The 22,532-nt window shown below is 45.2% G+C and overlaps 1 long non-coding RNA gene across 45 annotated transcripts in view; it reads right to left on the minus strand.

Annotated features, from left to right (window-relative positions):
- The window catches only part of LOC101749758, a 49,866-nt gene that overhangs the window by 16,331 nt on the left and 11,003 nt on the right, over positions 1-22,532 (minus strand). For 15 of the 45 annotated variants that reach the window (XR_005839677.2, XR_005839666.2, XR_005839650.2 and 12 more), the window contains 10 exons: positions 22,245-22,422; positions 19,954-21,016; positions 16,155-16,295; positions 13,988-14,102; positions 12,967-13,074; positions 8,100-8,226; positions 5,053-5,716; positions 2,727-4,733; positions 2,002-2,124; positions 1,479-1,628 (listed from right to left, as the gene is read on the minus strand). This is a non-coding gene — a long non-coding RNA (uncharacterized LOC101749758). The other 30 variants (XR_005839662.2, XR_005839676.2, XR_005839647.2 and 27 more) reach the window with 30 other exon arrangements.

Raw genomic sequence — 22,532 nt, forward strand, 5'->3', positions numbered from 1 at the left:
GTCACGTGCTGCTGACCCAAAGGGGAGGCTCAGATATTCATACTTCAAAAACAGTATGATTTGTTTTTACACTTAATATAAGAACAGTACGATTAGGTGATGCTCCTATCCATACACCTGCCTAAGCCAAAAAGAAATCATTCTGAATTGAAAACAAAATCACATTCCTGCCACCATCTCACATAACTGAACAGGGTTTTCTTGAGCCATCCTTTGAATTTTAGTAGTATTACCACCAAACCAGGGAATATACCTACACTTAGGGTACAGAAAGCAGACATAAGGAGATTTTGATCCAAAAAATAGTAAGAAATTCTTCACTATGAGGGCAGTGAGGGGTTGAGACTGGGTGTGTTTTGAGGTCCTTTCCAACCCAAACCATTCTGTGATTCTTAGTACCAAAATACTTGGGATAGCAATGTAAATGGCAGCAGCAGGCCAGCCCTGCTCCCCTACAATACACCCCCTTGCACCCTGTCCAAACTCTAATAGAAACTCCCTCAGACACGCATACATCTTGGAGAAGGAGTTTAGCCATTAGCCTTCACCCTTCCTGGGCACATCACCTGTCCTTAGCAAAAGAAACCACTTCAGTAATAAACTATACTTCCAGAAATTTATTTCTTTCTGTTCTTCTTGCAGTGATGAGTCAGAAATCTTTGCATTATGACAGCTTAAACTAGTGAATTTTATGCTCCCAGTTGCAATTAAGAGTCAGACAGAAGCTCCAGAGTCAAGTGCACCCCTCCTGTTCCAAACCTGCTTTAAACTCATTCCTGACATTTAGGTCTCCAAGATGCACTGTCAGAGACTCTTCTGAGAGCGGGATGAGAGGCAGGAGTGACACAGAATTAGTGGGATGGCATCCAAAAAGCTTTCTTTGATTTTAATTGGAATTTTACAGCAGAAAAGCTGAGCTGTCCCAGATAAGGAAGTCACAGTAATAATAAGGAGAACAATAATTATGATAACAGTAATAATAATAATAATAAAACATTTAGCAATCACACAATAACTGCATGAGCGAATATCCAATAAATCAAAGCCAGCCCGTCGGCAGTTCTATGCCGGTCCCACCACTTCAAGCACTCCCTGAAGCCTCAATGCTCTCCAGCAAACCCGAGTTCTGGGCACATACCAAGGAAAAACCCCAGCCTGCATCTTCCTTGGGCAGAGGGCTGTGGTTCAGAACCATGCTGCTATCCCCTAAGTCAGCCCTTGAAGCCAACCAATTCCATCGCTTTGAAAATACCGCCCACGTTCCATAAAACTCAGATTGGAGATGCAGCCCACAGGGATTAATGAGGGTTTGAATTTATTCCTCAAGAGCTTCTGATAGTTTCATTTTTCTGCTGTGCCACTACAGCCTTCCTACACACAAAAGTCGCTCGCTTGCTTCCAGCTAGGGAAGGGACTTGATTTCACAGCAAATAAAAATTGCATTTGGGTAAAGAAAAATAAATAAAGCAATTACTCACGCTGTACTTCAGCACGAAGTTTGCTTACGAAAATTGCCATGCAGTGGACAAACAGTTCCAGGTGATGTTTTTCTCAGCAGGAGTTCTGCAGTTTGCAGGCTGTGCCCTCATAGCAGCCCCCACAGCACTGGGCAATGAGAGCTTGGACTCCTGTGGGAATTGGGAAGATCAAGGAGTGAAATCAGGAAGCAGAAAGCACTGGGGGGAGCCAGCAAGACCCTTCCAACAACCCTCAGATTACAGACCTTGTGACCATTCATTGCCATTCAGGCACTCAAAGCTGTTAAAACACATCAGACATCCTACTGAGTATGCTGTGGAGCCATCGGGCATTCATTTCTGCACTCCCCAGCCCAGTGTTGGCTCAGCCATATAACTGTATTCTCACTGACTATAAGAAAATCTGTCTGTCCTCTTCAGCTCCCCTCAGAAATGAAAAAATAACATTAATCTTCACTTAGCACTATATCATACGATCATTTGAATTGGAAGAGACTCTTAAAGGTCATCTGGTCCAACTCACCTGCAATGAACAGGGGCACCCACGTCTCCATCAGGTGTCCAGCATATCCAGGCTGACCATGAGTGAGTCCAGGGATGGGGCAAGTACCACTTCTCTGGTTAGTCCGTGCCAGTGCCTCACCACCTGTATTTTAAAACACATTTTCCTTCTGGTTAGGCCCAGAATGACATCATGCACCACAGCTGTCTGATGCCTGTGATATTCCTGCTTCTGCGTGTATATCTTTCTGAGTGGCATTCTGCATAATTCAGCACAATTCTACACGTTCCATTGTTAACGTGCTCAAAATACACATTACTCAGCTTGACGACTAGGTTTTGTCTTACAGCCATCTGGATGGTTTATTTTAGAAAGTGATTTGGAAGAACAGTGCTTTATTCACAGTTATTAAAAGGGCTCCATGCAAACATGAGGGCTGCAGGGATGGAACTCCTCAATGTGCCTTTGCCTTTCATCTATTAGCCTCCAGCCTCAGCTTAATCTTAGCACTTCTCACGTTTTTTTTGCAGGAGGAAGATAAAATTTATCATTAAGCACAACGCTTTTATCATGGATACTCTTATTGCCCAACTTTAAACAGAAGCACCATAAATCTCACCAGAAATCCACTCATCGACAACCACTGTTTGCACACCACGAACACACATTGACCTGCACTAAGGCTGCAGCTGGGTAACAGAATAACACTTCACGTTGATGCCAACTAATATCCATATGAGACTTACCTGGCAGTGGCAGGAGGAGAAGGAGGACAGGGTCCAAAACCCTCAAAGGCAACTTCTGAAACCACGCACCAGCAGCTCAGTACCTGAAGTGGCTGGAAAACATCACTTGACTTCCATCTTCCGTGTAAATACGTTTTCCTTTGGATGAAGATGTCCCAGTCAGCCTCTGGGGAGGCAGGAATACACCCTGTAGCCACAGCAGAATGAGCTGAAATGGTCACAAAAGGTCAATGAAATGATTTTATTATAACTAAGGGCCTGGTCATTGTGGATACGTGGCGTTCACAATATTACCCCCTTGGTAACAACAGGGTATTTTCATGGCCCATAAGGTACTGCAGGATCATTTGCAGCAGCTTTTACCCAGGTTTTCTCCTCAGAAGAAGGTTTCCCATCCCTGAAGCACTCACTAAAGGCTCTGGGGACTGGGTTTGCCTTCCTGTGTGCGTCACAGCCAATGTTGCTTGTTTATAATGTTTCCATTTGTAATTATTGCACAATTGAATGAAGCGAGGTGCTTTGATCACATAATCATTACATCTCCCCTGCTTTGAGGCTAACTGGGCAGCATGACAGCATCAGTTTTAATCCCCAGGTGGTGCCAATAAAAACAAGAACTTGTAGTTTAGTACAAAGCTATCTGTGGTCTTCTATTCCTTTAACAGCTAATGATAGAACAAAACTACAAAATATAGCAATGATCCCACAGCTGCAAACTACCCATTAAAGCAACACAAGATGTGCAAAGGATGCCTGTCGGCACGCTCCAAGCCAATGAATCATCTAATGCCCTCCCATATGCACAGAGGATTGCAGATTTCATTTATTTCGCCGGTACCTGTCAGAGCTGAAGTAGAAGTGCATTTAACAGGGGATCAAAACCCATCACCACTAGGATTGGGATGGAACCTCTTCAACTGTCAGATTTCACAGCAGAGACTGCATGACACTTTGGCAGGATTTTCATAACCCTGCCATGTCAGAAAGTCATAGGGCTGCTAGCTGCTTGATCTGCAAGGCAATTGCTAGTTGGGAAAAATAAGTGAGGACATCACCCATTATATTCCACAAAGCACAGAACTGAAAAATAATAACAAGACAGAGAATAGATTCGGATGGCTGAAACAGATGGATATTCCCTCAGCATAAATGCCAAGTGTCAGTTAGACACATCAGTTTTTTCCCTGCTGTAGGTTTTTAACAAGAGAAACAAGAAGATTAGTAGGGTACATACCACGAGTCTGCAAAGGTCTCTGTGATCTCAAGTAAGGTGAGTTTACCGACAGTGCTCTCAGTGGTGTCCAGGGAGGCATTCTCAGTTGGCATTAATTGGCACAGAAAGATCAACGAAGCTGCAGTTTTTGCCTAGCTCTTTCTCTTCCATCCTATTTGTTTGCACAGAGGAACCGTTTATGGACAGATTCCTCCCTGGGATGATTTGTGCTAACTCCACAGTGCCTCCAGTAAACTCATTTTTCTTGAATCCCCTCTGGTACAGGGGCTGACGAAGGCAGTCGTGATTCCTGGATCTATGCCCTTGGCAAGCTTGTGATTAATACCACCTCTTGGTCTTAGAGACTTGGGATTTTAAGAACGTTGTGGTTTAAAACTGGAATCTGCCAGACCACAGGAGCCTGAAGGACTTTCAGTTCCACTTGTTTTCTCTGTGGCATCAGATTAGTCTCATTCCTACATTAGTTTGTGCAGACTTTGTGTTCCCAAAAAGAGTCCCATAGGGGTCCCTTGCAACCTCTTTATACACAGAGAATCACACTCATGCTTTTCTGCTGCTCTCTCCTCTGACACTCCATTTTTACTGCATTCTCCTGCTGATTCTTCTCCTATATAAACTTGAATAATTTATGCTTTTTTAATTATTTCTTTTTCTACTAACTTTTTCACTTGTTTCTTGTTGGTATTTGCATTTCTCCGGTGCCGGTGTGATCAACCCAGAGGAGGCAGGATGGAAGTCTTGCAGCCTCAGCATAGAGTCCCCTCCTGGAAGACCTGTGGGGTTGTGTACCAACCATGCTTTAGTCTTTTCTGAACATCTAATAAAAATTGGGAATACAAATATGACCCTCAATACTGATGATGTGTATAGAATCATTCTGTGCATATAGAATCATAGCCATCATTAAGGTTGGAAAGGACCACTAAGATCACCAAGTCCAACACCAACCCAACCCCACAATGCCCGTTGACCATGTCCCCACATGCCAAACCTCCATAGTTCTCAAACACCTCCAGGCATGGGGACTCCACCACTTCCCTGGGCAGCCTGTGCCAGTGACTGACCATACAGTTAAGAAGGAGCTAAGCTCACCTTTGTATTATGTCTCAGGGGTTTCTTCTCTGGTCCAGCATCAGAAGGATTTGTTTAACAGTAGCACAAGTAGATAGAGTGCTACAGTAAAAATAAACCACATTAATATGGAAACAATAAAATCATTACATAGATTACAAGTACACAGGAATGAGAGAAGTAACGGTGTAGCTAGGCTGCTGCAATGCTACAAGCAAGAGTTTCTGCATGTCCCAAGAAAAGAACTTTCATCTGTGCTAGCATAACTATTGCCTTTCTCCATAGATTTGTGGTCAGTTGTGGACAACACCATGAGCAGCATGCATAAGAAAGATACTCCTGCCTTTCTTTCATGCTGTGAGGTCTCCCATGAGCCAAAGAGCAGCCAGCAGACAGCCCAGGCTGTGTGGTGCCTGCTGGGACAGGCTCAAGGAACGAAGGGCTCGCAATATGCCAGCAGGCTGGTTTGGAATCAAGTCCTCATTCGCCTCTGCAAAGGCAAGGAGCGACAGAAAGACAGCAGTGCTGAATGGCTGCCCTGGTCCTGCCCCAGGAGGAGTTCTCCATGGGAGATTTACCGCTGTCACCGCAGACACAGGACAGGTGACAGCACTGCTCTGGCACTTCCCGCTGTCCCCTGCAGGGCAGTGTCAGGAGGAACACATCCAGCCTTGGCTCTCTGACACTGCAAGAGAAAGGACAAACAGAGTCTGACCTAATGACACTACCTAAAGAGAAAGTGCTTCTAGCGCTGAGGACTTAAATTATTCTGTCGTACATTGCTTCTGGCATGAACTGTTGGCATGGAGACTATTGCAAAATGTAATACAACATAAATAAAATATTAGTGGCACACGAGAAACTGGAAGTGATTTAAAGAGATACTGAGCTGCCAAGTGAGCTACAGTTTGGAGTTTATCATGCAAACAACAGGGAAAATTATGATTAAAGCTATAAAGGGCAACAGAGAACGCTCCTGCTCTGACAAAGTACCCTGGGCCCTCAGAACAACTCAGAAAAGCCTGATTTGGCAGAGGGATGAAGTACTTCCTAAAACTCCTTTTGCAACCCAGAAATGAAGGGAGGAATATTGCTTAGGAGAGCACAGGTGACATCACAGCATTCACCAAGATGAGAATAATGCTGCCATAGCTTCTGCCTCACCATCTTGGGTTGCCTTGGCAGAAAAATCAATACCCAGAGTGGAGAGAAGGCAGCAGGAGTCAGCAAGGCTATGCTGAGTGCCCAGAGCTGGCAATGGGGCTGGTGTTCCTTAGCATAGATGTAGACCATGAGGCTGAGAATCAGGTCACGTATGTTGAGACATGAGATTTCCACAGGCTCGGATGACTGCAAAGCTCTTAATAAAACATAATCATTAAGGTTGGAAAAGACCACTAATCATATCTAGTCCAACTGTCGACTCATCAAATGACAGTAAGACAGTTGGCAGGACAGAAGTGACAGAGCAGTTCCTGAGCGAGCACAATCAATGCCTCAGAGCCAGGCCCACTATGCTGTAGTAGTTGGCCTCAGTGTGTTCACATCATAGAGTCATAGAATCACCAACACTGGAAAAGACCTCCAAGACCATCTAGTCCAATCATTCACCTACCACCAATATTTCCCCACTAAACCACGTCCCTTAGTACAGCGTCCACACATTTCTTGAGCACAATCACTTATTTGTGGCAGAATTTTACCCCAAAGCAACACATTTGTAATTTATGAATGTCTGAAGGAATGGGACTCAAATCCTCTCTACTCACACTCCTTTTCTCTTTGCGGGGTTTTGATATCCACATCCCTTTCTTCAGGACCTGTTGCTGGTTCCTCAATGTATGTAAATATCATTAAAAATAAATACATTTTCTGAAGCCTGATAATTTGCAATTTACATAAATCATAAGAACTATTCCCAAGGAGAGTGAATTGGAAGAGAAAGCCTGAGTGGTTTGGGAATAACTAAGTCTATTTGATCTAAATATCTATGAGATAGCTGGAGATGAAAAATTTCCATATACAATGCAAAACATCAGCCATAATTTAAAAGCCCTGTCTCCAGGCAATAGAATTCTCCCAAGTAACAATTCTAACTGCTGAATTTCTTATATAGAACTTGCAGAACTTCTTACTGAATGCTCCATGCATCGCAGAGCAGCACCGCAAGCATGGAGAACAATGGAAATTGCAGTATAATCACAAGCAATTTACATACATTCGTTAATTTGCTATTCAAAACGAACCAGGGAGATACAGGGCTCTGTCTGCAGGTGCAGGTAAATCAAGCCTCTGCTTGTGCACACCAATGCATACTTGTGCAAAATTTGTCACAGCACCTGTTGCACAAATGTGTATAATTGCACTTAAAATAGTCTAAGCATAATTTCATGGTAGAAGGTTTACAGAGGAAAAGAAATTGTTAGGAATGTTATATGGAGTTAACATATAGGGAACAAAACAAGCTCTCATCTCCATTCTTTTACTCAGTGAATGAGGGCAAATGCTTGGACTAGTCCACAGCCCTATCAGTTTATTGTGCACTATCTAGAAAGCTGCATGAGGTGCTTATTGACTCATGGGATGTGGGGAAACACAGGAGAATGGTGTGGAAGTGCTCATTAAAGTGTTTAGCACATGCGCCCATTGTGCTTGTCTTCCTTCTATTGTCTCTGGGGCAAGGCAGAGGCTGGGCTGTTCCCAGAGAGAGGATGTCTGAAGTCAACATCAAAACCATTTTCCTGGGAAGTGGATGCTGATTTATAAACAGAAGCTCTCTCAGCTGGGTCGTGGAGGGTCCCCAGTGTCTGGTTAACGTCACCTCCACCCTCCGCCCCAGAGGAGAGTCTTCCTGCCCCACCTGCTGGGTCTGGGCTACTGCAAGGCTTTCTGCTCTGTGTCAGCAATGCAGAGTCCTACTGCTCCATGGCTTCTCCAAGTCACCCCCTTCTGAGGACCCCCATGTACCAGACCACACACATCCAACTTGCTAGTTTTATGGCTTTGCTGCCCTCTTTTTTATGTTTTAATAGAAGATATTAAAAAATAAAAGAAGTTTTGTTACTTACATACATTAACCAATTATGTATTTTATAGGTGGCCAAGGACAATTCCTCTTCACTCAGTGTGCTTCAGGCAAGCCAAAATGTTGGACGGAAATGTCTTCATTCAGAAATGACTCCTCCGCAATTCCCACTTCATAGTAGAAGAAAAAAAGACAAAGAAAACAGAGGCCTTATTCAGAGCACCTGTCAGCATAAGAACAGCAAAAAGTAGTTACAGAAAAATAGCTATCCGATGGAAAAAAAACACCCACTTCTGTATTTTTTTTCTGGTGGTGCCACGCTTCTGTGTGGAGCCAAGAGTTGGACTCAGTGATGTTAATGGATTCCTTCCAACGTGGGGTATTCTGTGATTCTATAGAAGGGCCCCCAGAGCTTTGTGCCCTGCATTGCTCCTCTCCTCTGCAATTCCCCATGTTCTGCCTCCTCCCTGTGCCCCTTCCCTCTTCACACCCTATAGAGCTGCACAGACTATGCGTCCTGCCTGCTCACCCATGGATGGGGTCTTGAGACACCAATATCACACCAGTCAGCCTTGGTTTTGTTATTATCATGCTATCATGTTGCTCTATATTTCCATTACTATAGCTTCAGATATTTTACTTTATTTCCATTAAGTGCTAGCAAAATCATTTGTGAAGGCACTTGTAATTAGGCAAGTAATTATAAGCGCATTTATAGTAATTCATCAACATTAGGTGGCTCAGGAGAAGCAGATTTGCAGGCAGGTGGGTCTCAGCAGCACCAGCACCATCTCACTGCAGAGAATGAAGGTGACTAGAGATGGGTACAGCAGCATGATTACACTCCTCCTGGCTTTGCCCTGTGGATGTTTCTGTCACCCGCAAGCAGAAGGGCTCAGATGCATTCCTCACCCCTTGTTTCATTATGGCTGACCCAATAATACACAAAGGGAACTGATTTGCTGTTTGAAAGCAACATGTTGCAACCATGGCAATACACAAACAGGTTTAGCCTCCCCCCCCTCTTGGGGAAACAAAACGACGTATAAAACCAGAAGAAATACAAAATAAAATGCAAAACCACAGTCCTGAGCTGCAGGAGTCTCTGCTCATTGCAGGGGCGTTGGATAAGATGGGCCTTTAAGAGTCCCTTCCAATTCAATTCCATGATTCCATGAAGAACCAAATACAGTTTGGCACGCTGGGTGAGCCGGGTAGTGAGCAATCCATGCCAGCTGGGAAGGATGTGCCAGAAGTGTCCAGATGTGCCCAACATAAATACGGTGTGGGGGAATGGCAGCTTCAGATACGAATGTTAATCTCCTTTCCCGAGCTGCCCTAAGTTTGGCTCTGCTTTTCTGACTTGCTGTGAGCTACCAAACAACAGCACCTAATGAGCTGTCAGCACTCGGCACTACTTTTGGAGTCGGTTTCTCTACTGCAGAAAATGATAGTTCTGCTTAGTGGGAGTGACGTCTGCGTGCGAGGGGAAGTCAGAACCTGAGATGAACCTCAATTTAATTTCACCACCTGCACCCTCTGAGCTACATGGGCTTGTTTCCTTTAATGAGAGCACACCCGCTTGTAGATGCAACCTTTCTGGCAGTGGAACTCAACGTTCACATTAAACACGTTCCTATAGTCTCTGTCTCACTTCAGATGTTCATTTCATGGGCGATTACTGCCCCAGCCTTTCACACACCATTTCCCTGTGTGATTGCAGCTGTTTTCCAAAGGAAATTTAAAAGCCTCCTTGGGAAACGGAGTAAATAGGGAAAAACCTCCCCAAACTTCTTTCTCAGGTGAGAGCCATGCCTTTCATCTTTGCTCACAGTGGATGAAAGCACAGAGCTGCTCCTCACTGCCACGCGCTCACCTCGCAGCACTGCACCTCATGCACCCAATCCCTCCCTATAGGGTCAGTGTTTCCCCATTTGGGGTGCCATGTGGTGCCCAAGACCAGGCAGCAGTGCCATGCCTTCCTAAGATCGGCCCCACTGAACTCATCTGTGCACTTGGAGCTCAGTGTCTCTGCTGGTGGGAGGTGTAGGAAATGCTCTTCGTGCCCTGCTTTTGTCATCGGGCAGAGATCGTTTCCGTCTCTGTGTACCTACAGGGCACAGCTGCAGGAACGTGCTGGCAGCATCCTGTTTGTTCTGAAGGAGAACTGCCCCATAAGAACTTTCCTGCGTTACCTCACACCTTTGCTATGTGGAACATCCATCTGACCTGGGAGGAGGATTCTGGATGGACAGCCCTGGTTTTGGGGGCTCTGCATTTCTGGGGTGGCCGAGAGGCACAACTCTGGCTGGCAGAGCTCCCTGCTCTGCTGGTGTGTGCAGCTCCCCAGTTCCTTCCCAGGTGCACGTGGGAATCTTGCTCTCCCCTCCTGCTCCATTACCTGCCCACTTTCTCACCTCACGCTGTACAGCCTCCAGACATGTAAAAGCCGACAACCAAATGCAGTTCGATAATGAGGTGTTTAAATGCTCTAACACACATGACGGAGCTGCTGTTGCTAATAGAAACGTGTTCCACTTCTATAGAGGCAGTTTCCTCGGTAACTGATGCCACCACAGGGCCCCATCCTGCATGGTGCTGACTGCTCCATGGGAGCAGAAAGCCACAGAGGTGCTGTGCATCATCCCATACACAGCTCCGTTACAACAGGCAGCGTCCAGAGTAATTTCCAAAGTGGATTTTGATTTCCATATGGTGCAAACCAGTTACAGGAGGCAGGAAAACATTACACCCATCAGCATGACATTCAATCAAATGCTCTAATACAAGAACAGTCAGTACTCTGCAGTATGCAAGCAATGGTGTCTGGTGTTTGAGTATATTGTGGTCACTCTCTGCCACTCTTGGCCATTCGCTTCAGTGTCAAAGACAAGAGACTCTCCAGGAGTGGAATGATAATAAGGAATTTACCTAAGCTTTTATTGAACAGCACATGGGCCACACGACTCACCAGGGAATCCTGGGGGGATCCCTGAGGGTTTTCCTGCAGCAGTGGGAAAACTATGGAAACTCATCCTGACTGCTCATGACTACAGTGCCTGCTATCTGTCCACCCATAACAGCCTAAGGGACACACATCTAATCGAGCACTTAACAGCTCTTCTCAACTCCTATTTAGCTTTGAAGCCTGCCCTTCCTATTCACAAGCCCTAGGATGCTGAAAAGCTCTCCTAATCTTCCACTGATGTCAGATCATCTGAGGAGGTCTGCCTACAGACCTTGTGCTGCCTGAACACGGTCTTATCTTGGTGGCACCAGGCAATGCGCTCGACAATATCACGTCCAAACTGATGATAGCAGCACTTGAAGTGGTCTGTAGCACAGACCTTCCTCTAGTTTCTATGGGTGTCCTGAGTTGCGTTTTTTTTCACAGTGCAACGAGCTGCTTTGCTGGCCAGGCCTGGCCCTCAGCTGGGTAACTCCCAGCACTGACCAGCAAGGACCAAGGAAGGAGATGCTGCCCACTTGTGATCCCACTGTGCTGAATGCTGCTGTGGGATACAGGCTGACAACAGGGCTATGGGATGCTTGATTGCCAGCAGAGCTGGAGACCTCCAGGGACCATCTCCCCCATCTCCACTGCAAACAGCAACAGCCACAGCAATGTCACCATCACCAGGCACTTCTCTAGCCTCCCTTAGAGACCCCCATGATGGTGTCTTCAAGTCTATATTAGCACCCTACCTGTCACTCAGCTGTCTTTTGCCATCCTCCCTCCCAATCTGTCATGTCTTGTCTGTCTTCTTCAGTTTTGTTCTGCTCCTCTTTCTGTTCTCTCCTTGTCTGTTCTTTCTCTAATTCTTGGCATTGATTTGTTTCTCTTCCAGTGCAGAGACTAATCTGAGCTTTTCAATGCTTTCTGCTCCTCCTCATCCTTCATTCTGCTCTCTCCCCCTCCTCATATCAGCTTCGAGCACAGACCAGGTCACAGAAGGCAATCAGCTCTGAAAGACTTTCTGAACTCTGTTTTCCTTCTTGGAAACAATCCCAAAAACAAATAATAAATGCTTCTTTTAATTAGAGAGACCATTGGCCTAGCATTAAAATTACCTTCTGCTGACAGGATGCACTTAACTGACTGCTGATTTGCTCAGTCAACGATGTTGCAGGATTTGTCCATTAATTCCAGCAGAGAAAAAGAGTCACTTACAACAGACTTGGCTCTGCGCTTAAACAGCACCCACAATTATGGCAGCACATCTGTGGTTAAGGTTAAGGCAGTGTGCTTCTGCAGTCTGTGATTTCCAGGCTTCTGACCTGGCAAGAAATGACCTGCTGAGCCAGAACTGCTGTGCTGAACTCCTCAGCAAGTCCCTCTCATCTGCAGCACCACTCTAGAGAGGCAGGAATGCATTTTTAAGCCAAAAAGGCTTTGTAGTTAAGGTAGCTTCCCACCTGTCATGTAAGTCTTCACATTAGACAAGCAGAGCCAGGAGTTTGGCTCCCAATTCCAAGAGCAGGCACGTCACTGTGCTCATGGTAGTCACAGAACCAGCACAGTCATAGAGTGCCTTGAAGTCCTTCCCCTATTGCTGGTCCGTGGCAGAGCTTCAGATTTCCTTAATGAACAAAATTCAATCAGGACCCAACCTAAAGCTTCTCTGACTCTCCTGGGCAGGGCAACCCACTCATTTTATCTTTGCATCATTTCTTAATGCCAGTCGTTCCTTGGTTTCCCTATAATGGTTTTAAATGGTCCAGGAGGGGTGGGTTTTTTTTGGCTCAAGCTAGATGTCAGCTCTCACACTGAGAATCCAGTTAATTTCCATAAATATCAACACACAGCATTTCCTTCCTGGCTGGACAAACATACTGATATGATCTAAAAACTGATGGGCAGTTGGAATGCCTATTTGCTTCCCCATGTAGAATGCATCACGTTATGTTACCTGCACCTTTATGTCCTTCTAACTTCCAGGACTGCAGCTGAGCGGTTGTTAATGCAAGTTCCTGCCATTATCAGGAGACATCCACACAGATCTTCAGTGCTTCTATCTCTGAGGGTATAGAGGAAAACAATATTCACTGGCTGTGTCTGCTCCCAGAGGAGACACAGCCCCGAGCTCTTGGAAGCAGACTGACTTGTTATGCTGTGAGGCTCCCTGTGCTGCAGTTGCCAACATCCCACAGGGCAGCTGAACCCGCAGACAGCAGACTCACCCATCTTTCATGCTGTGGGGGTGCTGAGGTGAGCGCTGGGTCTGTAACGGGGCCAACCTGCTCTGAGCACTGGGTCTCATCTTGCTCTCTGGGATGCACCAGCCAAAAACCAGCCAGGCTGCTGAGATCTGCTGCTAAACCTGCACTGCACTGCCCCAGGCAAAACACCTCTGGGTGATGCCCTCCGAGCAGCTCTTCCAGACAGTGTTTGCAGCACACCCACACATGAAGCAGATGATGCTGCTTTCTCAGGACCACAGCAACCTCACTACAGCAAACCTGCTGTAAGGTGGGAAATTGCTCCCCAACCTACGAAGCTGTGGAAGGCAGACTTAAACAAAAGGCTCTTTTCTCCTCTCTTAGTCTCTTTTAAATGACAAACACGCTAACTCCTTGATTGAAGGTTGACATTTCTCCTTGTTTAAGAGGTGAAGCCTGGATAAGAGACGTCACTCATGCTGTTGGCTGAGAGCCCGATGGGCTGGGCTGGGCTCATTGCTAAACTTGCACTGCCACACAACAGCAGGGATTATTCTGTCAGGTGTTCGGAAGTTACATCTGAGCAGCCTGGCTACAGAAGGAGCACAGAGGCCTGTGGTGAAATAATTACTCTAAAACATCCACAGGTTTGTCACAACGTGCTGTTTTCACCATCAGTACGATGGCGTTGCCGAATATCTGTTACAAAGGAATCCCTCGAAACAAATCCCCAAACCCACCCAGGTCTCCGTTGGCCCCACCGCACATCACCTGGTGACATTTTGGAGCTGGGAGCCATCAGGGTGAAATCTGTGCTTCTGGTAGGATTATCAGCTCGGTGAGGATCGTAGCTGGATTGGGCATCACTCGGTGAGTTCTCCTCTTCCTGGTAAACACACACAAACAAAACTCAGAAACACAGACTGATTATATAAAATAAATGACAGCGTTGGACCTGAGGATGTGTTACTGACTCCCTGGTATAATGAAAGAAGAGAGCACATTATTTATTCCTGCAGGAGAAGGATATTTAACAGAATTACTCTCTAAACATTATTTATAGGGTAACCTTGTCTCCACAACCTTCTCCAGCGGAAACAAATTAGGGATCATCCATCACGAGCAAACTCTGCTGTTCCAGTCTCCCCCGGCAAGGTTTTGTGCCAGACCACGCAGTGCCCCAAGATTTCACCACCACCTGGAGCTGATCCCATCTCAGCCACCCGCAGCCACTCTGGGTGATTGCACCGTGCCTGCGAGCAGTGCAACCCCAGACAGCCCAAAAATCCAGAGCTGCCTGCTTCAGTTAATCACAGTCAGATTCCCCGGGGCGTTTATCCACTGAGAGATCAGAGCAAACCACACAGGGCACGAATCCTCAGCGCTGTGAGTATTAAAGCCCTCTTGGTCCCCGCTAAAATTGATTGCTTCCACTTCAGCCTAACCCAGTTCCCAAACTGGCCGCAGCCCAGCGACATCCAGGTGATGCTGGAGAGGAGCCAAGGTGCAGCTCAGCAGCGTTGGCTCTGCCCACACCTAAAGCCATGCCAGATGGGTCTTTGGACATGTTTCCAATTAAATGTATGAGAGTCACCCACCCTCACTTCCTACCCACTGTCTTATTTTAAGTAATGAATCACACATTTTATGGTTTTTTTTCCCTTCCTTTTTCCCTCATGAAGCTGAAAATGCAGTTTGAGCTTTTCCAGTCCTTCAACATTCCAGACTTCTGCAACACCAGCAGCGAGTAACCTCTGCTGCTAATGAACATCCCTGTAGCTCTTGGCATTGCTGAGTGTCATTTGTCATAGAGGATGGCCCTTTTTTTGATCTCTTCAAACACTCCCCATAGCAATAGACTTGTTTTTCCCCAGTTAGCAACCTCATTTGTGACACCCAGAAATAACGGATACTCTGAAATCTCGGGATTAGCTGGAGGCCACAGCCAGGATCTCCTGAGCCACGGCCAAGGTGAGATGTTGCAGCATTATGGGGTGTTCTGTGTCACAGAAATATGATGATATATACTGAACAGAACATGAGACCTTGTCACCCCGAGGCTGCAGGCACTTGGAGAGAGGAGCCAGAACAATGATGAATGAGGACAGCATGGGCAACCTGTGCAAGAAGCCACTCTATTGTGCAGATGGAGCCATTGCATTTGAGCTGTCCCATGGAGCAGGATGGATTTGCTTGGTCCTCACCGATCCACCCAGGGCTGTGTTAACCCCAAACGTGGCATTTTCTAAAGTTCCATGGAGTGAAAATGCCTTCTGGGCCAGGAGGATAGGGACTTCTGCAGTCAAATGCCTTTTACAGGCAGTGACATTAAATAAAAGTTGCAAAAAATGAAGACTAACGACGAGGAAGCAGAAACCTGGGGAAATAATGGCCAACCTGAAAGCTGCAGATTGCTTCGTGAGCTTATTCAAAGAGTATGCAGGTACCCGAGTCTTTTCTCTTTTAACTGGTAAAAATAATCAACACCTACCCACCTTTGAAGTTCAGTGACAATAATGAACTGGCGAATATTTATAAGAAAAGCCATGGCACATAAAGTACTCCAAAGGACTTATGTAAGTGCCACTTTCTTTAAAACAGTTCTAGAGGAAATGCTTTAAGAAGCTTTATCAGCATAAAACATATTTTGAAATTCATGAAAATTAATAATTGGCAGGGAAAAAGTCAAATCCATCTTGAGTGGAATGACTTAACACTGTTGGACAATATTTTTTACTAACTCTAATGGTTAATCTGCAAGTTGAGAGAGGAAAATTCACTCCTGTTGTTAAATGTAATGGAACAAAGGAGGAAACCTCTCCAGCTAGCAGGGACTTTATGGAAACCAAATAAGGTGACAGGTTCTACTGAATAAGGCCCATTCTCCAAAATAAAACCAATTAACCCAGAGTAAATCTTGGAAATCGATGACTCCAACCTGTTTTTGCATATGAATGGCAGAGCCCAGAGTTTGAATTCTCCTCCGAGAAGCTCTGGACAGCCACAGGGCTTTTGCAGAGTCCTCCTCTTTTCTGAGGTTTCTCACATGCTGAATTTTTGGGTTCCACACTGGAAGAATCTATTGAGACAAAGCAGAAGTGGTCGCCAGATCTCTTTGGGTTTCAGATGAAAGCCATGCAAACAACCAGGCCACGTGGTGTTTGCCTCTTTGGGTTTGAATGGGTAAGATTCGGTGCTTACTAAAATCTAAGACAAACGTAACCTCCTCCAGCCTTTCTGTACCACTAAAATTAATGTTTTGCCCTTGAAAAATTAAAGCCACTCCATTTATCTCATCTCCTCAGGTTTTATTTGCAGCCTACTCATCCAGCTGTCATTTCTACTTTATATGTTTAACTTAACTTGTCTGGTTACAAAGCTGTGAACCTGGAGAACCGCGCCGTCCGCCTGTCACTATCTTCCAACACTGAACTGACAATGCAGTTTTACATGGGAACACTCTTTCCATCATGGTGGTTTGGTATTTTTGTTGGGTTTGGGGTCTTTTTTGTCCTTGCCCTGTACCTGATACAGCACGGGCCAGATTTGCAGTTAAGAAGCATATAATAGGATCTACAGCATAGCATGGTATAATGAATGATAACAAGCAGAGAGGTAAATGATGTCATTTGGAGAGCACTACTCCTGCAGTTCCCTGCTATAAGCTCTTTATTGAATAATCTTGTGCTCAAGGTTTCTTACTGTTCTAAAAGGTTGCCACTGCCATTACACCTGTCTGGGTGCCTAGCTAACATTTCTCTGTAGCTCCACTCCCATGGGGCACACTTACAGCCTATGCTCCTATTTATCCCTTTTTAATTATTATTTCCCTTTCTGCTTCACTCCCCAGTGATGCAGTGTCAGTAAGTGCTTCTAAATGCCAACACTGGCCCCTACCCAGAGTCAACCCTCACAACACCCGTTCTGCTTCCTCCATTTATTAAGAAATGAGAAAAAAAAAACAAAACAACACTTTCCATATCCCACCACTGCCAACTCCTCCTTGGTTGTCATTAGAAACTACTCAGGCTCCACTTCAAATACTCCAGACCAAGCCATGAAAAAGGCAACTTTGTTCTGACCTGCACTCTGCAAATGATGCCTCTGCCCCTGACCCACCAGTGAGATTTGATCACCTTCACATCCCCTGTGCTTATGCCTTGTCTCAATTTGGAGCTCACGAGGTTCTCCGCCCTCTTCCCATCTGTGCCACCTCCCTCTACTTCCATCTTCAACCTGCACTTTGCAAAACAAGCAGAAGAAGCTAATACAAGGCTGTTTGCTTATACTTCTAATAATCACCCTCTCTTTGTCCCATCTGCCACCTCTTTTTTCCAGCCTGGCCCACCCAGTTCCCAAATTTACAGTGCTCACAGTGCAAAAGAGTTAATCAAGTCTGATCTCTCAGCACCATCTCTAGCATCTGCTGTTCCATATTTGGTTTGCAGCAAGGGCTGCTCACTCCCAGCCTCCTCTCCACTGTTTGTACTACAGCGCCCATCAGATAAAATGAAAAGCACAATTAATTAATTAGTACCCAAACTTGAGAGCTCCACATGCACCACTAGAAACTATCAAAATAGTTCTGTTGTAAGTGAGAGCATCATTTCAAGGAATGTTTTCCTTCACTGGATCTACTATTTGAGTGGTAGCAGTAGCAAGAACCCCAGCCAAGCACAGAACTTCAGCACTTCAGACTCATTCAGAACAGTGGACAAATAAACAGAAGCAGAGGACACCAAAACAGGCAAAGACAGGCAAAGCTCCTCACATGGCCTATCCTGTGTGTTCACTCAAATAATACTTGCATCCTCCTGCACATCTAACCCTGGTGCATTCTGCTGATAATAACTCATGAGCCTACTGTTCTCAGCAGCAAGGATGTAAAGGGAGAGGTTTGGGGCATGTTTAATAAAAATATATATCTTATAATGCTTACTGACCAAAGAGGCATTCAACAGATGCTCCATCTTTAGCTATGCTTAAATTATTCCCTAAGGAAACAATACAAACTCCACTCTCTGTCTTAAAAAGTACAAAAATAAACAGAAAATGTAAAATATATGGTCCTGGTATAGGATCAGGATCCAATACAGAGATCGTTATTTCTCCTTTGCTTAAATATCTTCTGCATGATGTTTGCTCAGTAATTTATTTCTTCATTGCCCACTAAAAATTAAATGTCAAGAACTGTTTATCTTAGGAATTTTCAAGACTAATACTGACTCTCCTATTTCAGCATAAATGATGCTGTTGGTGAGATACGTCTTGATGGATTGTTCAAATAAACCCAGCTACAGAGATAAAGGAAAACCAAGAGCTGCTTTCTTTCTCCCTCCTTAGTTTGCCAAAGGGATGTGTGAATACTGTGATCAGCACTATTTTCCTCAAAGCTTCTGAGGTTGTTTTGTCCTTTACAGAGGAATGAAAAATCACCACCCAGAATGAATTAAACAAGGACAGCTTTGCCGCTTTCAGGTCCTTTCTATAAGAACTGCTCTGCACCTTGAATGGGAAGCAGGAGGGGCTGCATGGGGCTGGGTGACCCCCCCATCCCATCAGCACCAGCCAGTCACCTCATGACCAGCCCCATCCATGAGCAAGACCAAAGATGACATTTGTCCTTAGTTTACTATCACAGACGTTGCCATGAAGATTCGTATACAATCACTTTCTACATTGATTTCTGGATGCAAAGCTCTGGCCAATAAATCAGACCCCAGGCTGGGGAGCAGGAAGCAACGTAGCTGAATTGGATCTGAGCAACAGCCCAACATGGCCCAGCAGAGACTCAAAGAATCACTGAGGTTAGAAAAGGCCACTAAGATAATCTAGTCCAACCATTCAGCATCCCACACCAGCCCCAGATGAGCTCCCCAGGGCTACCACAGAGCCTGAAATAAGACTACAGCATGCACATAGTACAATTGCTTCTCAGTAATTAAATCATTTGCTCACAGGTTGTAAATGGACCAAGACTGGCAAAGAACTTTAATACACATGTAGCCACCATATGTTAACTCAAAAAATTATAGCAATTTATTTCTCATGGAACTTAAAAGGCAGAGTAAGAGGCAACTTAAAAACATTTTGACACCACTGCCAGGTGCTTCCCCTTATCTTTGCTGCAAAAGCACAAGTTGGGTTTTCTCTCTCTTCCTTGAATCTCAAACACAAAACAACACTTAATACATCTCTCCGAAGTCTAAGAGCTGCCATCCACCTACTGCCAGCAGATCATAGAATCATAAAGGTTGGAAAAGACCACTAAGATCATCATCAAATCCAACCATCAACCCATCACCACCATGCCCACTAAATCACGTCACTGAGTACAGCTCTACCCTTCTTTTCTTGAGTAATCAGGTCCTGCTGATTTCCCCATTGCTTTGTGCCACCCAGGACAAAAACACACATCTAACTGGGGAAACCCTGATACTTAACTTTGGAGCTCTTTCACCATGTCACTTCCCACCATATATTTGAGAAGAAGCTGAACAAAAGAATAAAGCATCCAGGAGGCAACGGGTCTGATTCACAGTAACATTTTCCCAAATGTATGTAATTCCTCTCAAAACCGTGTTTCACAAATGCATAAAAATTGAATACAGAGACCAGCAATGAAAGTACAGCAATTACTGTGAATAGTGATGCAGAGCTGGAGGTGCTGTCTTTGAGAAAAAGGAAAGATGCAGGTAGAAAGGGAAGCGAGGAGCTGGCCTCAATTGATCACTTACCAGCTCAATGAGCAGATTAGCAAGATGATGATGTCCTTGTCTAGCTACATTGCTGGCAGCCTTCACTGCAGATCTCTTGCTTATGGGGAAGGAAAGTAATAGAGATTTAACAGCCTGGGAAAGGTTCTGTGGGCCTGGAGGCAGCAACCACCTTTAGGTATTTCTGGGGTGTAAGAGCTGAGGACAGTAAGCAAGGTTGATCTGAAGTTCTTCTATTCACAACAACCACTGAAACAGAACAAGGAGTGTTTGTATACTCCAGTGTCAAAGCTCAAAAAGAAAAAAAAAACAGCCAAAAAAGCAGATTATCTCCAGGCAAATGGATTGAGGAACTGAGTTCTCAAGGCAAATGCCTGCAGAAGTGTAACCACTCACAGGTTCTGACATTTGCACGTTAGGAAACTGCTCAACCCATCACCTCTATGGAGTTGGAGTAGCGGAGACCAAAATGCGAGCGTTGAGCTGTGCAGGAGGAAGGCAGCACTGGGATGGAGCTGGGTACTGCTGGGGTCCAACATCCTCCCTGCCGCTATGCACAGCTGCCAGTCAAAGAAAATAGCACATGGTCACGGAAATGGGCCTTCTGCACCTCTCAGTGCTGCAGTGGGAATACAATACAAACCACATCACTTTCCTCTTCCTGTGACTTGGGCATGTCGTGAGGAGCTGCTCCATCTCTGCCTTCCACTGCTCCACAGCAGCTGTGCAGTTCCAGCTGGCAAACATTGCTAGGGAGTTTGAGGAGTTTATTATTGAGGAAACATGAGCAGACACGGGGCTGGTTCATTAGGACTCCTAAGCTAGAAAACACTTTCAAAATGCCCTGAATAGAAATATAGATTAGGAGAACAAATATGTCACAAAATACCTCTTTGAACAACGTTGTCAATGAACTCGGTAGTACAAATGCTTTTATGGTACATTTGTTTGTGAAGGAGACAGCGAGAACCATTATTCTGCAAAATGCTTCTGTAAGATGGCATTGCACAGAGATATGAGTTCAGCTCTGAGATAGGAGCAGCCCAGATTGTCTGGGATATCAGAATGTACAGTTGTGCACTGCCTGCAAAGGAAACGAGGATAGCTTGTTATTGCATAATGATAGCCTCATTATCATCGTGACTCACTTATTATTTTTACAGCGTAGCTTCTTCTAGTGTCAGACCCACAGTTATCTCCAAATAAGAGGCTGATATTCAAGTTCTTGGAAATCAAACTTGGAACAAAGGAAATTTTGCAGAATGCATTTTTGCTGACCTTTTGCTGGTGCCTCTGTGCTATTCTATCCCAGCCAAATCCCTGCGTGCCTTCTTGGACAAACAACCGAGCTCCTTCCCCCAAAATTGTGCACTCCTTCTGTAGGCTCCTCGTTTTTAGTTATTCCATCAGAAAACAGAAACAATAACATAGGACTTATCTGAACAGTGACCCCAAAACATGAGAAACTCTCAACCTCTGCACAGTTGTCTGTGAACTGAAGGAAAGGTTCCGCTATTTGGCGCACAGAGGCGTTTACTCAGCTCTGGGGAGAACACTCAGCTGAGGACCCACAGATTTCTATCTAATAACCCCTCTGGTGACGGCTTAGCATGGAATTTGAACTCAGAAAGCATAGCTGAATTTCAATGAGCATTTCCTACGCACGCATTCGCACACAGAAACCAACACTGGAAACTGTACTTCCTTCTGGCCTAGCGGTACTTCCATCGCAGCGCACACAAGGTGGCTCACGTTCTGTGCACTGATAGACACAGGTCCCAGCACACGCACCGCTACCATGTGCACCTCTGGGGTGTTGCAAAGCAGAAAAGCAGAGACTTTGTCATCCTAGGAGAGGTTTTAGCCCGCTCCCAAGTGTCACGTGGCAGTTAACACGGAGCTACACTCATGTTTTTATTCAAAGAGCTACTCTAAAATTACAAAAGATAACTACTACCTTTCAGTGTGAATAAACTTGAATGCATACTAAAAATAACCCCGCGCTCACTCCTGAAGTTACTGCCTTCTGGAAGGTGTAAATGGGTACAGTTTGCAATTACGTGACTGTATGTAAAAAATATATATATATCAATAGAATGAAAATTGCACAGCAGAAAAGTGGCCGTGTGGCGTTTTGAGAGGCATTTCAGACACACGCATGCACACGCATTATTTCCATCTTTCAGCTAAGCCCAAGCTTTGTGACACCATTCATTTCACTCGGACTAGATGGCATCAGAATTTAGGGGAGAGACAAGGAGGTCTGAAACACATTATAGAAATGAGGGTTTCATTCGCTTCCCTGTACTTACAGCAGCCTCTGTGAAACCAATGACTCCATTGTCACTCAGTAGTGGCTGGGGAACTCCAGTGGCAGTTCTGGGGTCGGTGCTGCAGCCCAGTGCCAGGATCCTTGCTGAGCCCTGTGGGCCCCAGAGCAGCACAAGGAATCACCTCCTGGCCCTGCTGTCATGGAAGGCACTAAAGCTCCTGCAAGTGCAGAGAGGATTTCTATGTTATGAACTGCTTCTTTCTTTAATGCAAAGGTCTCACAATACCAAAGCGTGGTAATAGGAAGAAGTAAGCAGCAGTGAGAGGAA

The sequence above is a fragment of the Gallus gallus genome, chromosome 13 (genome assembly GCF_016699485.2).
Source record: "Gallus gallus isolate bGalGal1 chromosome 13, bGalGal1.mat.broiler.GRCg7b, whole genome shotgun sequence".
Classification (NCBI taxonomy): Eukaryota; Metazoa; Chordata; class Aves; order Galliformes; family Phasianidae; genus Gallus; species Gallus gallus.